We start from the raw sequence: 18,359 nt of genomic DNA, 5'->3' as shown, positions 1-18,359 counted from the left end.
GCTTCTGGCTCTGAATATCAGATTCTTAAAGGGCATGGGATCTGCAACAAAGGCTACATATGGCAGCCTTTTGTGATCTGGCAATTACACAAGTGTACGCCTTTGTCAGAACTCTCACATTGGGATTTTCGTGAAATTTCTTGAAATCAATGTTTACATTCAATCAATTGATTACATCCTTTGTTAAGAGGTATCCATCTTCTATCAACAACAATGCTGCCAATTTTTGCACTCCAAAATCTGGGGGCTGCCCATACAGATAACATACACGGTCAGTACCAATCACAAACAGATTTTCATATCAGCAGACAGGTAATGGATACTTCGGACCTGTATCCATCAACACCAGAGGTTTCAGCATCTGCCTTCCCGCTATCCGACTAACACGTGATGTCCTCCTTTCTGACAGAGCCACGCTCAGCAAGGCTAACATTATTGCCAATGCTATGCCACTTTAACTTTACATGAAATACAATGTGATGGATGCCTCGGATGAGGAATACATCTAGAGATCACCTACTAACAATACAAAGCTTGCAGAGAAAGACATGCTCACTTTTTGCCAAGTGATATGCAATCTGCCATTGTTAGAAAAGAAGAATGCATGCAAACACACCCAATAGACATTCAACAATATACACAGCCAGCCCTACAGATAAGGGGTGTATCGGCCAATTGTACTCCTTAAAAATAGGCAAATACCCCCAAAAATAAAACTAGGGAGTAAAAATACTCCCAACAAATAATGGGAAAGGGACACACAGAACCTTGTACCCCTGCTTTTACCCACACAGCCTCATGGATCTATTTGAATCAGTAGTGCACGTAGTACCACAGGAAGAGAATTATAACTGCCTGATCCGGAAGTAATAAATATGCATCTATTAATGTTCATGAATTACTAGGTGCAAAGCAATAATTATAAACAAAAACAATTTTGTTTTCCAGTATAAACTATCTTACATAATACTCCGAATTGTGGGTGGAAACAGAGCGACAATCCCTTTTCTTTAGACTGTTTATATTCCGATGGGAAGTTGACAAATTCGGGGGCAAAACCGGAATCTTTAGCAGTCACAAAAATTGCATTAGTGGAATGGATTCTGTGGTGTGAACAGGATTTATGTATGAGGGAGCTTCTATTTGGCTCAATCCAGGGTTCCAAATTGATACCATATTGTTAAATTGGAGGAGCTGGGCAAATAGGGGTATTTTAAAAATTGGGGATGTATGGAAAGATGAGAAAATTGTTTCCTTTGATGATTTGGTTGAGCAATATGGATTGGGCCATAGAGAATATGAAGGTACATATCTTTAGCGCAATTGATGACAGACAGGCAACAGATGTTGAGTGTGCCGATGAACAGTAAACCCAATATATGTGAAATGTTATACTCCACCCCGTATGGTATCTACATACATTAGGTTCATGCCAATGGAGAGATGCATGAAGTCATGGGAGAAGTTGCGGCTAGCTTGGGCTTCGTATTTGGGAAGAGATCCATCAGTAAAGGTATGGGAAAGTGTTTGGAGGGTGGCAGTAAAGGCTAAAATGCATCTGAAATTGCGCTATGTTCATCAATGGGTTTTGGGTCGTGTATATCGAACACCAGTGAGGATGTGTGCAAGGGGTTTGGTTGATGATGATCTTTGTTGGGGCTGTTATAATATGAGGAGAACATTTTTACATATGCTCTGGGAATGTGGAAGGGTGGTGGACTTTTGGAAGGAAATGCTGGATAGGATTGATGTGGTGGAGAATAGATAATTTCCGCAAAGTTTTATGGCAGTTCTTTTCCTTTCAAGTGAAGGTAGATGTGAAGGTGCTTGTGACTCTTTGTAGTGGATTGATACAGCTTTACTGATGGCAGTTAAAAAATGATGCAAGTGTGGAAAACTAGAGAACTGGCTTACAGACATGCAAACACTTGCATTTTGAGAAATCTCAATCAATCTTGAGAGTGAATGTGTTGAAAGATGGGGAACATTTAAAGATTGGTATGGGTAGGGTGTAGGTTGAGGTAATGTAGTTTTTTTAGTGAGTGTTAGTTAGGGGTTGGAGGTTGGGGGGGGGGGGAGTGGTGGGGATATGTTTTGTGAGTTATGCTGTCTTGTTGCATCTTATTTATTGGGACTCATGGTAGTGTTTTTGATTATGTTTGTGATCTATACAGTTCTAATAGGAGATATAGTTACTCTATTTTTATACTAATTTATGTACAAATTGTGATGTTCGTGGAATAAAACTAAAGAGAAAAAAAATACTGCCAATTGGAAAATGGACCATTTTTACTCCCAACTTTAAAAAATAGGGAGCAACATCAAATCTGCAGCACTATACACAGCACCTCATAAAATGGGGCACCCTTTAGTAGCTTTGTATTGAAATCTGCCAACAGTACTACATATCCAGAAATTCACGGCCTCATTCAGTATAGATGCACCTGCAAACCTATCCAAAACCTTTCTCAGAACAAACCATGCCTCAACTCTGTGCTGAGAGGCAGTGTACATTTCGGAACAATTATTTCCTGGTGAAGATCTATATTGCAGCCTCACGACTATTTCCAATAATGCATTCTTTCACACAATGAAGAAGCTCCATAGTATGTCCCAGAACACCCTGTATCTCGCGGATTACATATCTCACATGACTAGATGCCCACAAATTATTCTGTCTCACACAGATACACTCCAAACAAAAAAGTGAGGCAAAGGTGTTGAATAAATCTGAACCATTGGCACGGCTCTGGGCAACCTCCCACACCAGTTTTTTAGCCCGCCTGTGCCATTGCATACACAAACATGAATACATGTCTCAGGATGCACTTTGTGGGGGCTGGTGTCATCAACCATGAACAAATACCTGCCACCTCACAAGTCTCTTAATGGATGAGGCCGACAGCCTTGCCAAAAACATACAGACCCAGCAATCAAACAACCAAGTCAGTGCAATGAACAGACGAAATAAAAATGGTGCCCAAAGCGCCTCCTAAGCCTTCCTTTTACCACTGAAGAGCCATTCCAGGCTTTTTCAAGTTGTAACAAGTTGCACAAAGAAGTTTGAAAAAGGCATTGGTTAGAGAGGGGAGATATATAAAGCTAGAGGCAGTTCATTTCCCCCTACTTGTACTGTCATTGGATGCCATACCTTTCTATAGATCCAAGATGCATTCTTAAATTCAAGTTTATTTTCAACCTTAAAGCAAGCACTTTATAAAACCTGCTATAGTAGAGCGCACCATCCAAGGGCTATTTTGTAGCGGTTTTGAAATTTCACATTTCGCCTAAATTACTGCTCCCAATAGCCCAGTTTGGCAAGCTACTGGTATATTTTGCAGCGTATATCACCACCATAATAGTAAACATGTGCAATCAGATTTAATTCTAGTTTCATAACCAATTATGCCCACACAAAACTCCCCAAAAGAAATTCAACAGTAAAAAAAGGCCTGAAAAACGTTATAGTTACATCACTTGTCCGACAACATGAAGAGCAAGTTTCTCACGTTCTACTTCATATCCAATACTGCCCAAGTAGAGTTCTCTGCGGCTTCTAGATTTTCACATCACAAGGTCTTTGTGACATTGAACATAACGCTGGGTCATTTCTGTGCATCCATCCTTCTCAACTCTTCGTCTGCTTTCTCACACAAATAATCAGTCAGTGCCCTGCTAATGCTACGGCTATATATACACACAGATTTATTTTTTAATTGGCATTGAGCAGTCTTATATGGTCCTATAAACCTCAACTCAGTGACACTGCAAAGCCCCAAAGAGTTGATCTTTCTTCTAGATGCACAAAGTTTCTATCCGGTCCAGATGAAGTTGTTTTAGCATATATGCCCAAAATTGTCTGAAAGTCTTTCAAAAATGTGCGCTAATATATACTCTAAACACCTGTACTGTGCAAAAAGATTGTTTACAAGCGACACTGGCAATGCCATTCTCACTATTATTGCTTATCGCTAAAGGACAGACAATATCAAGAACATCTGTATCTTTACCCTTCTCTGAGCTCCTACCTGATCTGGAATGTGCCAAGGCCTTTGAATAATCAGACAGCTCGTTCTCCGGGCCTCTCTTGTTGACCCCTTACTCAACCATTGATGCTGCCCCATTTGACACCCAATGTTTTCCTTGGGGTGACACGAAGCAGATGTTTGGTCACACAGAGTACTTAACAAATCAAGTAAAATAAGACCCGAAAGAACATACGTCACACGGTCACAACAATATGCAATAGGCACGCTTACAGTATGGATTTCCACTTCCCCACCACTAATCAGTGGACTCACCCTCTTCTTACTTAGCTAAAGTGTGCTCGAAAACTTTGAAGCGCTTCATTTTAAGATTGTCCTTCAATCTCCTTCAAACAATTGATTTTTTGGGAGCTTGCAGGGCCTACCCCGTGAAGATCGTTTGTGTCGACTGTGTGTGTGGAGAGTCCATCAAAACAAGTAGACATATTTTAACGTCCTGTCATACAATGGAGTGTTTCTATAAAAAAGGATATGCCAACACCTGCACTGATTTTAGAATGATTAATACGGATCAATTTTGGAATACGTTGTTTAGAGCCGATTCAGTTGCATCTTCCTCTGCCTTTTATATATGGAAAGAATTTGCGAAATTAGTGTGACGACAAAGGTCTTTAAGATTTTATTAGATATTTATGAGCAATTCATTTATATGACTTCGCTTGGTCTCTTACATTTTTAACAAATATATTTTAAATGTGATGTCATTTTTTATTGTGCTTAAGGCTTGTTTAATAGCCAAACTACACATTAAAGATAACAGAAAAATTAAAAAACGAATCAGTCATGTAGAGTGTCGCAGGGATGCCTGCGTATCTGCATAGTAACATTCAATGCCTTTTTGGAAACACTACATTCAAGATGCACTTTTTGGGGGTAACTGTACCAGAATTATATTGAGAACTCAGCCTGGGCAGAGGAAACAGGCTGTCATCCAATGTTGTGTATTGCTCATACATTGTCCAAGACTGGTTGATAAGATAGCTGCAGGAGAATGCCAGCAAGAAAGGGACAGAGAAATCCTTGCACATAATTTTGACATGCCCTCATCTCACCACCGTTTTGATTACATTAGGTTTGTGTCTAGTGTCTGGAAGTTAGTAGATTTCGAGCAAAGAGTAGGATCATAGAAGGTGGTGAAGATATTCTTAATGTTAATATTAGAATGCACAGATGTATGAATACAGTTCTTGGCATTTTAGTATACTATTAGAGATTATGTAATGTGCTGTATTTGGGGCAAAAATACCTTTGTCGGTTAAATAGCACGCAATCCAAGTGTGTACCCGATCGCGGGCATGAGACAATATGAGTTACTCAGAGCAGGTTTACTACGGGCTAAATAGGGCACATAACACATTTGCCATCAGAGTGCATCTCACATACAGAGCACACACCCATGCAGAGGAAACCATCAGGCTGAGGATAGATTTCCCACACCTGCTCTTTCCATTTTTCAACCAATCTACTATAATTCTCTGGGGCTACAGACACTTCCCAAATGTTGCATGTAGAATTTGGGCTTCCTGCATTGCTGTAGGAAGTCCAGGATGGACTTGATCAGTAGGTCAGCTAGCACCCACTCCATCCAAATAAATCAGGCTACAGAATATCACTGGTAGCCATGCCGTAGAATGCACAATTCAAGTAGTATCTAGATCATTGCATGGCAGTGCAAGCTAACCGTATGCAGGGGCAAAACTATTGAACAAACCTAATTTTTGACAACACTGCCGGAGGAAAAGAATGCATGCAAGTATGAAACCAAAAACATTATCAAGTGCAGAAAAGCCCATTTATAGAATTGTACATCTGTGATCTAAATATGGGCACATATTCCACCAAGGCGTTCAAAGTTACATCTGATAGACAATTGGAGAGAGGCTAGAGTTGTTTATTTTACTCTAATCTCCGGAGGTGGAATAATTCCCTTTGGTTGATAGTCGCCCATGTACAATTTTATATTGCATGGGGGTGCAAATAAGCCCATTTAGACTTTGTAAAAAAGGTAGAGTTCCATCTACTAAGCGAGGGTGGGCTGGATTTGGGCAGATCTTTGCCGCATGAGGAGGGCCCAGCTGAGTATTTGCTCTGGGGACAGCAGCAAGGTAGGTGTGTGGGTGTGTGATGTCAATGCATTGAAATATGACAGAAGGCTCACTTGCTCAGTCATTGTCGTGAACTAGCCAGTGGCCAAGGAAATGATGTGCTTTGGCTGATCTCTTGGGAGCACTTTCAAAAATACTGTGGGTGGATTAGATGCTTTAGAGCTATGGTAGCCAGTCCCATTAAAAACCTATTCTGAATTATAGGGAAACGTATTTTAATCTGAAGAGATTTTTGATGACTAACTTCAATTTCTGTCTACAGCCAACATGCTAAGAAATGTTCTGCTAGCTCTTCACTTGAAAAGCTCTCGCAAGTCTCTCTAAGAAGAAGCTAATGAAAGAAACAGTTGCTCTCCGTAGGGACTACTGTAACTCCTAGTCCACATTTCCCTTTCCTCCATACTGATGGAAGCCCACCCCGTGGGGTTGGACCAGAGCTTTTGGCATCACAAAAAAATTATTAAAATCGAAAACTTCCACTTTAAATGTTCTGCACGCAAGGGCATGTCTGGATGTGTCGGTCCTTGACTGTTTCTTGGCTAGTACCATCTTACCGATTTACGGGAAACAGAGGTTGGGTCATATAGAGGAAAGAGGACCATGTACTAGGAGTAAAGTAGTTGCTACGCTGAGCAACTGTTACTTAGTCCTACATCACATCCCCTTTTCTTCATACTGATGGGAGATTTCACAGCAAGAAGCAGCTTTGGGGTGTGGGCTTGGACTATTAACTAGCAAATATGCCTCACAAAACAGACTGTCCCAGCCTCGCATCAGTCCTGGAGCTGGTAATTAGACTAAAGCTTGCAGAAAGACAATGGGGATACCTTTGGCAGCATATCCCAAGAGACGCTGCTCTGAGAAACCACAGACATAAGCTAAGCCCAGATTGCGCGAGCATGAATGCCTTTAGGAGGCTTATGCTTTCGCATGGTGATGCAATGCCTGATACCTGAAATTGGCCACCTGGTGGCCTTCGAGGCTAGTGAGGCGGGGTGCTGGCGACCAAAAGTAACTAAAAGGGCATCTTAGTTCAATGCAGGTAAAATGTAAGGGCTCTCTTAACATCGAGAGAATGAATAGCGATGTGCGTTGAAGATTGAGCGTTTGGAAAACTAGATTGGCAAGACCACCGCCTTGTGGATGGGAGACATGGACACTACTTTAGGCAAGAAGGCTGAGTGACTACATAAAACTACTTTGTGCTTGTGGAAAACTGTATACAGCTGGGAAGCAGAGCATGAAACCCATGGACTCTCCATGCAGATGCGAGCCACCAGAAATGCAACCTTCCATGTCAGAAACTTCAATTTAGTGGAAGCTAAAAGTTCAAAGAGGTTGACTTTAACAATGAAAAGACAACATTTAAAATAAATCAAAACACAGACCCTCTAGGTGCCTGAACACAACCAAGTTGGAAGCGTAAAAAGACATATCCTAGGTGGTGCGTTAAGCCCAGATAGTTCATAAATAAGATTGACAGGAGTCAGAGATGCCAGTGACCGCTAAAATGGAGATAAAGGAAAGGATCTTGTTCAGAGAGCAGGTGAAGGGATTGACATGCTTGTCCAGAGCCCACTAACAGAACCTGGTCCACTTGATTCTGTTCTGGACCAGGGTAGAGGTGCTCCTGGCTGCCTGAATTTCCACATTTTCTGCCGATAACCCAGGTTAGGCTCTAGAGCTGCTATGTTTAGTAAACGAGGGAAGGGATGGCTGTAGGAAATTGAATCCGATCGTCTCTCAGAGTTTCCACCAGAGGGGAATCATAAGTGATCTGGCCGCTATGGTGCAGAATGGGAGTGGCATTCTTGCAGCTTGAGGGCATCCCCAGGACTAGGGGGTGGAGGTGCGTCAAAGGGATGGGGAGAGAAGAGGGATCGGCGGAAAAGAATACAGGGAGTCATCGCCCAAAGAGTTCCTGCCCACTCGTCCCCTGGAAAAGAAGAGAGGGCACTTGCTGTTTTCAGCCATGGCCCAATGTGTGGGTGACTCCAATGCGCAAAGAATGACCTCCAAGATGAAGAGCTTGATTTCTTACTCATGATTCAGAAACATCAACCTTCTGAGATGGTCCTCCATAACGAGCAACACTGGCAGAAGGATGGCTTTCAGGGAAATGATTATTGCCTGCGGACACCCAGGAGGCAATCATGTCCTTTCCTCCCCCTGCCTGCTTGCTGATGTAAAATATGGAGGTTGAACTGTTGGTCTGGATAAGAACTCTCTTCCCTCTGGAGAACTGAATGAAAGCCCCCAAGTGCAGACAATCGCCTGCAGTTAGAGGTTGTTGCTGTGGAAAAGGCCTTTGTTGAGATGGGAGCATCCTCACAGCCTGTGAGTCGCATTCAAATCCAAGAAAAGATTGACCGGTGTCGATTTCCGATGGCTGATGGCAAATACCAGATTGAAGAACTTGTTTGAATAATTGGGCCGATGTGGCTGCTTGATGTGAAGAAAGGTCTTGGAGCAGCCAATTGTCCAAGTAGGAGTAAAGATGTATCCCCCTCAGATGAAGAAAGCTGGCTACTGTGTTCATAGGTTTGGTAAATGCTTCAGTAGCAGAGTTCAATCCGAAAGGGAGAGCCCTGCACTGAAAATGCGCCTTGAAACACTTGTGTATAGGTGCATTATAAATAACCTGTCAATCAATCCCCCTGCTAATGGAGAATATCAGGAAACTATGATTGGGGCTCTCAGATGGGAAAATGCAGGTATGTATGCCCAACACTGCAAAAGAAGTGTACTCTTGAACTGATCCCAGGATCTGGGCAGGCCTAAACATCTTCAATGTTAGGAGTCTGGGAAGGAGACCGAAACCAGGGCATCCACAGGGACGGAAACTAGGACATTTAAGACAATGTGCAGCCCTGTTCATGTCCCAGGGCCATATTTGCCCTAGCGTAGGAGCCACCACCAGGAACATCGTCAGTCGCATGAGGAGCACCGAAGGGGAGAAAACTGCCTGACACTACAAGGCATACATTAGTTTTCAGAAATTGATGAGCAGAGTTTGCTAATTAAAATGTTTTTGATTAGCAAACAGACCGCTTTGATTAGCAATTTTGTACTAATATTTTAATGTCACTTGATGTTATTTGTACCCAAGACATGAAATGAGCAACAATACAGCAGTTTTGCTTACCGCTGAAATAAGACATTTGTGAGAGGAGTCAGGCCTTGCAAATTGTTTAATCTTCACCTAGACCTGAAGGTCGGGTTACTTAGATTACCTATTCAACCTATGAGAAATGTACTCGACCCATAGCAACTGAGGACAACAAATGTATAATGCGATTTCTGTAAAATGGTGCATGTCACTACAAACCCACTTTATGTTTGGCACACTGCTGCCACCCAAAGTCTAGTCATGCACAGTGAAACTTGTATTTCACATTTACTGCAAACAAAGTAGATGTTAAATAAAAGTTTATTTAACATCTACTCGCCCTTCATAAAATCTACTCGAATGAGTGGCCGAAACAACTTTGCGAGCCATAGATGCGCGTTTGGAAAATGTAAAAGGTTAGCTGCATGAATGGACACAAATAAACAGATCTGATAAAAAAAAAGGCTCTGAAAACAGTTTGCCCAGCTGTCTCTTGCAGGTGGTAAAACAATCAAAAAGCAAAGGGAGCTCTAGAGGCCAACTACAGTGTTTGGTATTGCAGTAGATCTACAGAATGGATCTATTGATCACTATTTTGCATAAGCATTTAGTTCGCTTTGTGCATTCATTATGTAAAAGGATTGCGTCGTAATCAGAGAACTGGCCAAACTAGGTGGAATGTTGTAGTTTGTGGTCATGTCAGATTCAGGGTAACTGGTATAAAGCAACAGGGTGATAATATAGAATATCAAGGAGTATGGGTTTGATCATGGGTGGAGTACTAGTTGCAAGATGTATCCAACCTGCAGGTTACAGAACTAGGTTTGCCATCAAAAACATTTGATCATGTGATAATCTACATTTTTAAACGTTCACTAGTCAACATGATGCATCTTCCCCCCAACAAAATGAAATATAGTGGACACCGACATTCAGATACACTAACCTAAACTTTACTTTAAAGCATGGACCGATGTAAGGTCTCAATACTGTAATTATATATTATTTAACAACTTACATTTAGGAATGGAATTTCATGAGTGTCTTTTTAAAAGATATAAACACATCCTTGTCTGTGCCAGACAGGATATAAAAAGCTTAACAAAAGTATCATCCCGATTACTTCCAATTTGCAATAATTTTGAAAACAAATCTTGTACTCCTGCACATGGATTTGGCACTTAAGAGTGGAGGAGAGGATTACTGCTGCACTATCCCTCCATTAGCACTTGAAGTGAACGTTGAAAAGAGGGTGAAGAGGGCACCAACAGCAAGTGAGGAATGCAGGGTGAGCTGTGCTTTCAAGAGGGCAACTTAAATAGCTAACTTTGCTACACAAGTTTTCATTTGATAAGCAAAACTACAGAATTGCATAGCAAATTGCTATGCAAAACTGCTCATTTTTGTCTTTGCACTACACTTCCCAGGCAGGCATTGCAGCAGACGGAGGCCATCTTCAGGCACCGGCCAACAGGAACACGCAAAGCCCTCAGCATTTTGCCTGCACTCAAGACCCCATCCAGAATGGCTGCATCTGACTGAAGCTCCAAGGACACCATCAGGAGGTCTGTGTGGGACTAGGCCCCCCCGGGAACCAGTCAAGCCCGCGCCACTACAGAGAAGTTCACTGGGGGAAATCAAAGTCAATAACTGGTGCTATAGTAGAAGGTCCAGAGAAGAAGCCTTTAGAAGAGGTGTGAGGGTGCTTCCCCCTATGGCCACTGGGAGACCCATCGGATTTCTGGCTTTTTTGTCTTGGCAGCCATGAAACCCACCAAAGAACCTGCACCTCACCTCCCCTGGACTGCCAAAATGATTTATGGTGTGTGGAGGATTACAAGAGACAATGTTCTTGGTTGAGGTCTGCCTTTCATTTAGCTCTACGTCCGTGGATGGATGAAATAAATCCTGACCATTGACTGGCAGGTCCAGTAGCCTGTCTTCAACCTCCTGTGTCAACTTGGTTGCATGCATTCAGGCCACCAAGCCCAAGTCAGTGTCCAAAGACATGCTCCTACTGGAGGTATCCATGTGGTGGTCGAAAGCTTCAAGCAAGTCCTAAGCAATGAGCTTGGCTAATATTATGCCAGATTTAGCAACTTACTGTTTTCTCAAGGGGAAGGAAAGCCTGAAAGTCACCAATTACACTCCAAAGCTTCTGATTAGAAGTGGCCAGAAGCATGTCTGCCCCTGCCTGTCTGAAGTGCAAGGAGGCATTGGAGAATACCTTGTGACCATGAGCCTCCAGACGTTTGTCATCCTTACCCAATTAGGTCAGTAATGAGGAGCAACTACCTGAAATAGAAGCCTTTGCGTAGGGCGATGCAGAGAAAAGTGCAGTTGAGGGCGAGTGGGGTTGTACAATTTCTCAGAAGTGGGGGGGCCTTTAGCGCACCTTAAGTCTTCTGTTGGTGACATGCACGGATTAGGGTTTCTGCCAGATCTTGCAAGCTTCTGCCAAAACCTTTCTGGTTATGTACTATGGATCTACCAGAAGATCTGATGGCTATGCCCCCAGAGAGAAACGCATAACATGTTGCCGCTACTTAGGAGTGGGATCTCCCAGCAACTGCCAGGCATAGCTGAATAAGAAATGTAGTCTTCAGCTTCACTTATCAAATCCTTGTTGTGGGGGTAAGATCTGCAGTCTGAGCTCATTGCTGCTGAGGCAGCCTATTGGTTTGGTGCCAGTGCAGGCAGAGATCAGACAGAGCCAGCAAGGATGGCTGTAACGGTGCAGGACCTGGGAGAGGATCGGTGCCTCTGCAGTCGTGGGCTGCATACGAGTAAGTGGAGGCAATGCGATGACTGGAAAGGTGGGTGACTACAGCATCATCCAACTAATAATCCCCTTAAAATGCTCAGTCATGGTGCTGGACCTCACAACAAGGTTTCAATCCTGTCTAAAACAGGGTAGCTGCCGGAGTGCACGTGACAATTGGTGGCGCAGTAGGAGACATCCATGACTACGTAGGTGGAACTTAGCACAGTGTCTATGTCGAACTGTCCAAGATGTGGGAGTCCATGGAGGAGGTGCAGATGATCAAGGTGCAGATAAGGTCAGATAAGAAGTGCGCCAAATGAACGAGGTACAAATGATCCCTGTGGTACTTTTGGCGGCAGAGGCACCAGAGATTCACAGCCTCTGCGTGTAGACCTCACAAGGCAGCACCGCCGGAAAAGTGGCAGGTGTCTGAGAATTGTGCGCGAATGCTTCAATGATGCACTAGCGTGCTCCTTATGCACCATCTTTGGACTGCCATTTTGTGAAGTCTGTGGCTTTAAGGGTGTGGCACATAAAGGCATTTACTTACCAACATGAAGCCCCTGGAATCGGGCCTCAAGGGACCCTCAGGATGGATCCCAGTAGTAGGGAAGATGGAAGTCTCGAGCTGAGACCTGGAGGTAACAAAGTACCCACAGCAAGTGCATCACTGGCAACTCCTACCACCTTGGTATTAATCCTGTGCTTGGTTCCAAGGAGCCCTCTGCCTTACAGCAAGTGTCACCCATTACGGCCTCTGGGCCAGCCCCTGTGGGGATTGTAGATTCCACAGGATCCCCCCACCCCATGTGAGCAGCAGAGCCAAGGAAGGAGTTGATGCGTGGAGGCGACAGTGAAAGAAAAACAAAAAACAAAAATGACTTCTCCCCTCAGAGACCAGCGTTTGAGGGCTTCACGCTCCACTTGCAAACTCCTTCAAGGGTAGTGTTGCGGAAGTGCCAAAAATATCCCTCGACCAAGTTGTCGAGGCGCGCAGCAGACAGGAGCTGAACCCGAAGTGCCAGAGTTTAACGTGGTCTGGGCCCTTGCACCTCAAATAGAGACTGTCGAAGGCTGTGAATTTGCAGGCGCAGGAGGTAGATTCCGGTTCCCACTGGCATATGACAGTTTTAGAGGTGAAGCCGGAAGTGACACATTGGAAGGCATTGAAAAGATAAGAAATCTATTAAGAGGGGAAGCTGTGAGACAAAGTCCCTGTGGTGCGTAGAGGCTAGTGTGAGGATGCACACCTTTGTGTGCAATAAATGTAGAGGGGACTTTTTTCCAGTGTAAAAGGCTCTGGTACTGTCCCAGTGGGACAGACTTCCACTAGTATGGAGGAAAGGGGATGGGACATACGAGTACAACAGCATCCTGTCATAGCCAAGCTTTAACCACTTAACTGCGGGAGGGGGGCAGAGCATACCGGGAATTTAGGACGAACATACTTGACCTTAGCCTTAAAGGGTTTAAGAAAGTCTGCAAAGTGTTGATATGTATTGGTCCTTCACAGGTACTGCACCCTGAGCAGATCTTCAGCATACTGGTATGTGGGTAGCAGGGTGCTGAGAACATTACCATCGGGAAGACATTAGGTCATATGTGTTACAGGTACAGACTACGTACATGAATAAAACGGCAGATGCATCTCCCTAGCAACATGAAATGCCAGACCCTCAAAATACAAGCTACAGTAGTTACTATAACAGGGTACCCTACCAGTTTAAAAAGAGACTGTACTTAAATAAACTAAATTGATGTTAAACATACTGTGAAGTACATCCAGGGACTCTGTACAGGACATCACATTTGGCAATCTGCTCCACAGCTATTAATTGTGTGGCTCCCTCTCTCAGACAGAAGTACTGTATTGCACTGTACTTCGGAGTCTGGTTTCAGACCATAGATTAAGGGTCGAATCATTATTTAAGTGTTTATGGGTGACATTCTTTCAGTCTCAGAATGCATTTAGCTTTTATCAGGACTTTGCATTCCCAGAAAGCATGCCATTGTAATGTTTTATGTGATGCTGGACTTGGAACAAACTGTTTCCCAATTTTGCACCGCTCCAAGGAGCTTTTTAATTTTAAACAAGACTATGTATCCGAACATGCACCATCACTCATTTCAGAGTTTAACGAAGATGCCTTGAGCCCTTGGATTCATATATGTTCGCAGTGTTCAAGTTTTATGTTAGGTCAGAATAATTATTCAGACGACCAGACATTGTTTTATTTTTCTCAACTCCAAATAATCTTTCCATAAATCTACATGCACAAGCCCTATTCTAGAACAAAAGGAAGTTAAAAACATACTTGTCAGGATATCTAAATAAGTCCACCGTCCAGAATCCTACTCTGGACCACTTTCCACATCTTCCAAAAGAAACCAACAAACCAAACAAAGAAAGACTGTCAAAAAGGGACAGCAGTTATCCCTTCCACAAAGGCCTCTGCCCATAGTTAAAGTTTAGGAAAGACCATTTCTAGTGGATTGGAAGGTTATCCAGGTGGATCCATGTGATCACTGTGACCAAGTAACTGCGACTGCCGAAAATGTTGACTGTCGCAGTACCCTTTTTGCCCCATATATTTGTGGAGGGTACCCCCCATAGTCCCTCCCTACTCCATCCAACATAATGTTGTTACAGTACCCATCCCCTACATATATATTTGGGGTAAAAAGGGTACTGCGACAGTCAACGTGTTCGGCAGTTAATTGGTTGCAGTAATGGTATAATCCCGTTCCAGGCCAGGTCTGTCTCTTCCCACTCTGGGATTCTTTCAGTCTTCCCCACTCAGGGATTTTTTCAATCTTTCATCGTCGCCAATGTAGGGTTCTCTCAGTCTCCACTCCTCACTCTGGGGCCCTACTTCTCATTCCCCACTCAGTGTTCTCAGGCTCTCCCCACTGTGGGGCTACTCTTCCCCTCACTCCTCGCTCAATGGTACTTCTCACTCCCCACTCGTGTGATCTGCGGCTCTCCCAACTGTGGGGTTCTGCTTATTCTCATTCTTCACTCTGGGCTAGTGCTTGTGTTCCAGGGCTCTTTCCCTTCTCACTCCCCTGATCTGGGGTAAGCTTCCCCTTTCTCTCCTTCACCCTCCTCCCTCCTCCCTCTCCAGTTGAGCCACCATGTATCCGATTGCCTCTGTCAGTGCTGTTCAGGAGGGGCATCGTGTCTGGTCAGTTCTCCTCTCACAGCAGAGTCACTTATGCGACCCTTCAAATGAGCTCTGCTTCGGCCTTCAAGGTCTTCTCCCTCATTTTCGCAGCTTCTCTTGACTGCTCTGGCTGGCCGTTGGCTGCATCTCGCTGCACTGTCCTGCTGCGCATCGTGTTCGGTCTGCCGACACTGGCGTTATCCCTCTCCGGCCACACCACCTTTAGCTTCTGTCGTGCAGTTAAGCTCAGCGTGTCCTGCTAAGCCTCCACTGCGATTGGCTGTTCCAGGGACGCTCCTCCAGTGGACTGGTTCAGTCATCTTTCCTTAGTCTTCCCAGGAGATTGTGCATACCTACGGTCAGAAGCCAAGTCAGCCATTAGTAATAGGTGTAAATGTTCATTACAAAATCCAACTAGTGCCTGGACAGACAGACAACAGTGACTTCTACTCCTGTTGGAGTCTCTATCCTCTAAGAATGGAGTCCAGTCTGGAGGAATACCGCTTACCCTGTTCCCCTAGGGGGTGTTCAGAATAGTGTCTCACCTCCTTAGTCCCAAAAAGTTGGATCCTCCTTGGGGAGAGGTGTCAATCTCCTTGTAATCACCATAGTCTCTTTACTCACTATCTTGGACTGCATGTCACAGCAAGATCACATAATTCTGCTTTTATCAGACATGACAATTGGAGCAGGAACGATCAAAGAGGCGATTCTGCTCTGCCATGGGGGCCCAGCTTACCAGACTACGGGCTGTGTGTTAACTTTTTATAGCATTTGGAAAGTGCATCCAAGCTCTCGGTTTCCATTTTAAGGGAGTCTTTAAAGGGCAACCCCAGAGCCCCATTTGCACCTGGTGTACCGGCAGGACAGTCCAGTCTGTCATCTTCACTTTATATGCTGCTTCTTGGTCTTACTATTATCCTACTCAGCTGTAAGTAATCTTTATGCAAATTATTGTTCACAATGCTACTCTTTGAATGATCTGTAAACAAAATTGGACTGGGACTAATCAGAATAATTAATTGTATCCAGCATCTTGTAGTCTGCCAGATTCCTTTAGAGTCTTTTAGTACAGGACTTTGGAATCCTAGATCTCTAACAAAACATATTACTCTTCATGTATTCCTTTCTCTATGCCTAGCCCTTTTATATATACATCACAGAAAAGTGGATTGCCCCTTAGAACTCCTGTACAAATGCTGCTCTTCGTTCCACTCAATGTTCTTCTGTTCATAACCCAAGACCTTCTGTTCTTGGAGGAGGGGAATGGGCAGGAGTTTAGTTGGTCAGCATAATCATAATTGAATTGTGGCTCATTTACACACTGCTTTTCATGTTTCATAATGCAAAGTGAGTACATTAAATTGGCCTCTCCCCATCAGTGGGGGATCCAAACTATTGCTTTTCCACCTGGCCTGGAGCTAAAGGTCTTTGAAGAAATGGATTCCTTGCTTTTGCCATAGATATATGTTACTGGTGATTTTAACTTACCTTTATCTTATTCTGTGTATGGAGCGGATCTTCCACTGTTCATGCTTACATCTTCACGTAACTTGACACATCTTCCTCTGGCCTCTACACATAAAGGGGGTATCCTAGATCTTATCTTCGTTTCCTCCAATATTGTTAATGCTGAATCCACAACCACTATTGGTATTCTCCCTGGTTGATCAATTTTTACAATGTTCCTTGTGATCGTCCAAGCTTATCAGTCTTTTTGTATAAAGTTGTGAAGGGTCAGAGGTAGACCTAGTACCGGCCTTCTAACCTGGGTAGAAGTATACATTAATTGGAAAATTAAGGTATACAATACTGGATCATTGGAATTACAGCATCTTATTTTCCAGATCTCTGAAGATCACAATCTGGTATTAATGTATAGAACAGACTTGGTAGTAAAACTGTTCATGGTGTGTTGAGCTTAATACAGTGAATAGTTGATATGGGTTTGTTGTCTGCCTCCAAGCAGGTACATGCTATACTGGTTGTAGACATTAACCTCCAATTCAAGCCCCTTGGGTAGCCCAATGGTGTTTGGGCAGACCAACAGTTAAAGGAAAGACTGCAGACTTACAGTTTCTCAGTCAGAGGTTGCTGATGCAATCGGGTTACACAAAGGTGGAAAAGCCCCAGAACCAGACAAGATACCCATGGACTTAATTTAATAGTGAACCTGTGGTTTAGGCCACGATACCCTGCTGTTTTTCAATCCACTAATTAAGATATAACAGAATCACAGAGTCATGGAGGTGGCCTGAGATTATCCCAGTGTATAAATAAGGCGGGAGAGATTGTCCGGCAAACTATCAGCCCATATCCCTATTGGATGCCACTGGAAAAATGTTTGCCTGGGTATTAGTTCAGCACCTCGGGAATGGGCTAGCTGGTCTGAATCCATTAGTCAGCTTCAAGCGAGATTTCAGGAGGGGAAAGTACAATGGATCAAGCCTTCAGATTCTATGAAATTCTGCAGAAATACGTGACTTTGAACAAGGTTAATATCTATGCAGTTTTCGTAGAGCTTAAGACTGCATTTGATGAGGGCCCGGGTGTTTCCTTGTGGCAGGTACTAAGGGATAGAGGTATCCCAGATTAGCTTCTGGCATTGATTCAACTTTTATATTCCAACAATCAAGCATATGCGCGCTGTGGATTGGTCAGGGAATTTACAAGACCATTTGGGGTAGAAATAAGAGCGAGGCAGGGGTGCGTCCTGGCCCGAACGTAATTTTGTATTTATATCAATTAGATAATTTGTGAACTTGTTGAAACCTGTATGGCTCCCCAAAGATTGGCACAAAAAAAAACAAGATTCAGATCGACTACCCCTCTCTAGTGTCCCCAAGTGAGCACTGGGCAGAAATACGTGCATCTACTTAATTATTCAGTAGATCAACCAACTCGTAAACATTTTCAGAAAAAGAAAAAAAAATCTCTCTCTCTCTCTCTCTCCGCATACAATTTTATTAAATCAATCTGGTTTTAAAAACAGATAAAGACATACGATTAATTGTATCATACACAAACCATAAAGCAAAACCCATCTTATTCTGTAATGCATACAGGCGAGTTATTACGTACAACAATCATTTTCAACCAATTCGAAATTTCTTTATATATAAAATCAAAGCAACCTTTTGAGGGGAACATAAAGTGACCATTTAAGCATAC

The 18,359-nt window shown here is 43.4% G+C and overlaps 1 protein-coding gene across 1 annotated transcript in view; it reads right to left on the bottom strand.

The window, feature by feature from the left end:
- The window catches only part of MAN1A1 (mannosidase alpha class 1A member 1), a 538,906-nt gene that overhangs the window by 125,534 nt on the left and 395,013 nt on the right, over positions 1 to 18,359 (bottom strand). The window lies entirely within an intron of this gene.

This window comes from Ambystoma mexicanum, chromosome 4p (assembly GCF_040938575.1).
Source record: "Ambystoma mexicanum isolate Mex_15411 chromosome 4p, UKY_AmexF1_1, whole genome shotgun sequence".
Taxonomy (NCBI): domain Eukaryota; kingdom Metazoa; phylum Chordata; class Amphibia; order Caudata; family Ambystomatidae; genus Ambystoma; species Ambystoma mexicanum.
Note: the sequence above shows the minus strand (reverse complement) of the source record. Positions and strands in the feature narration are given on the sequence as shown.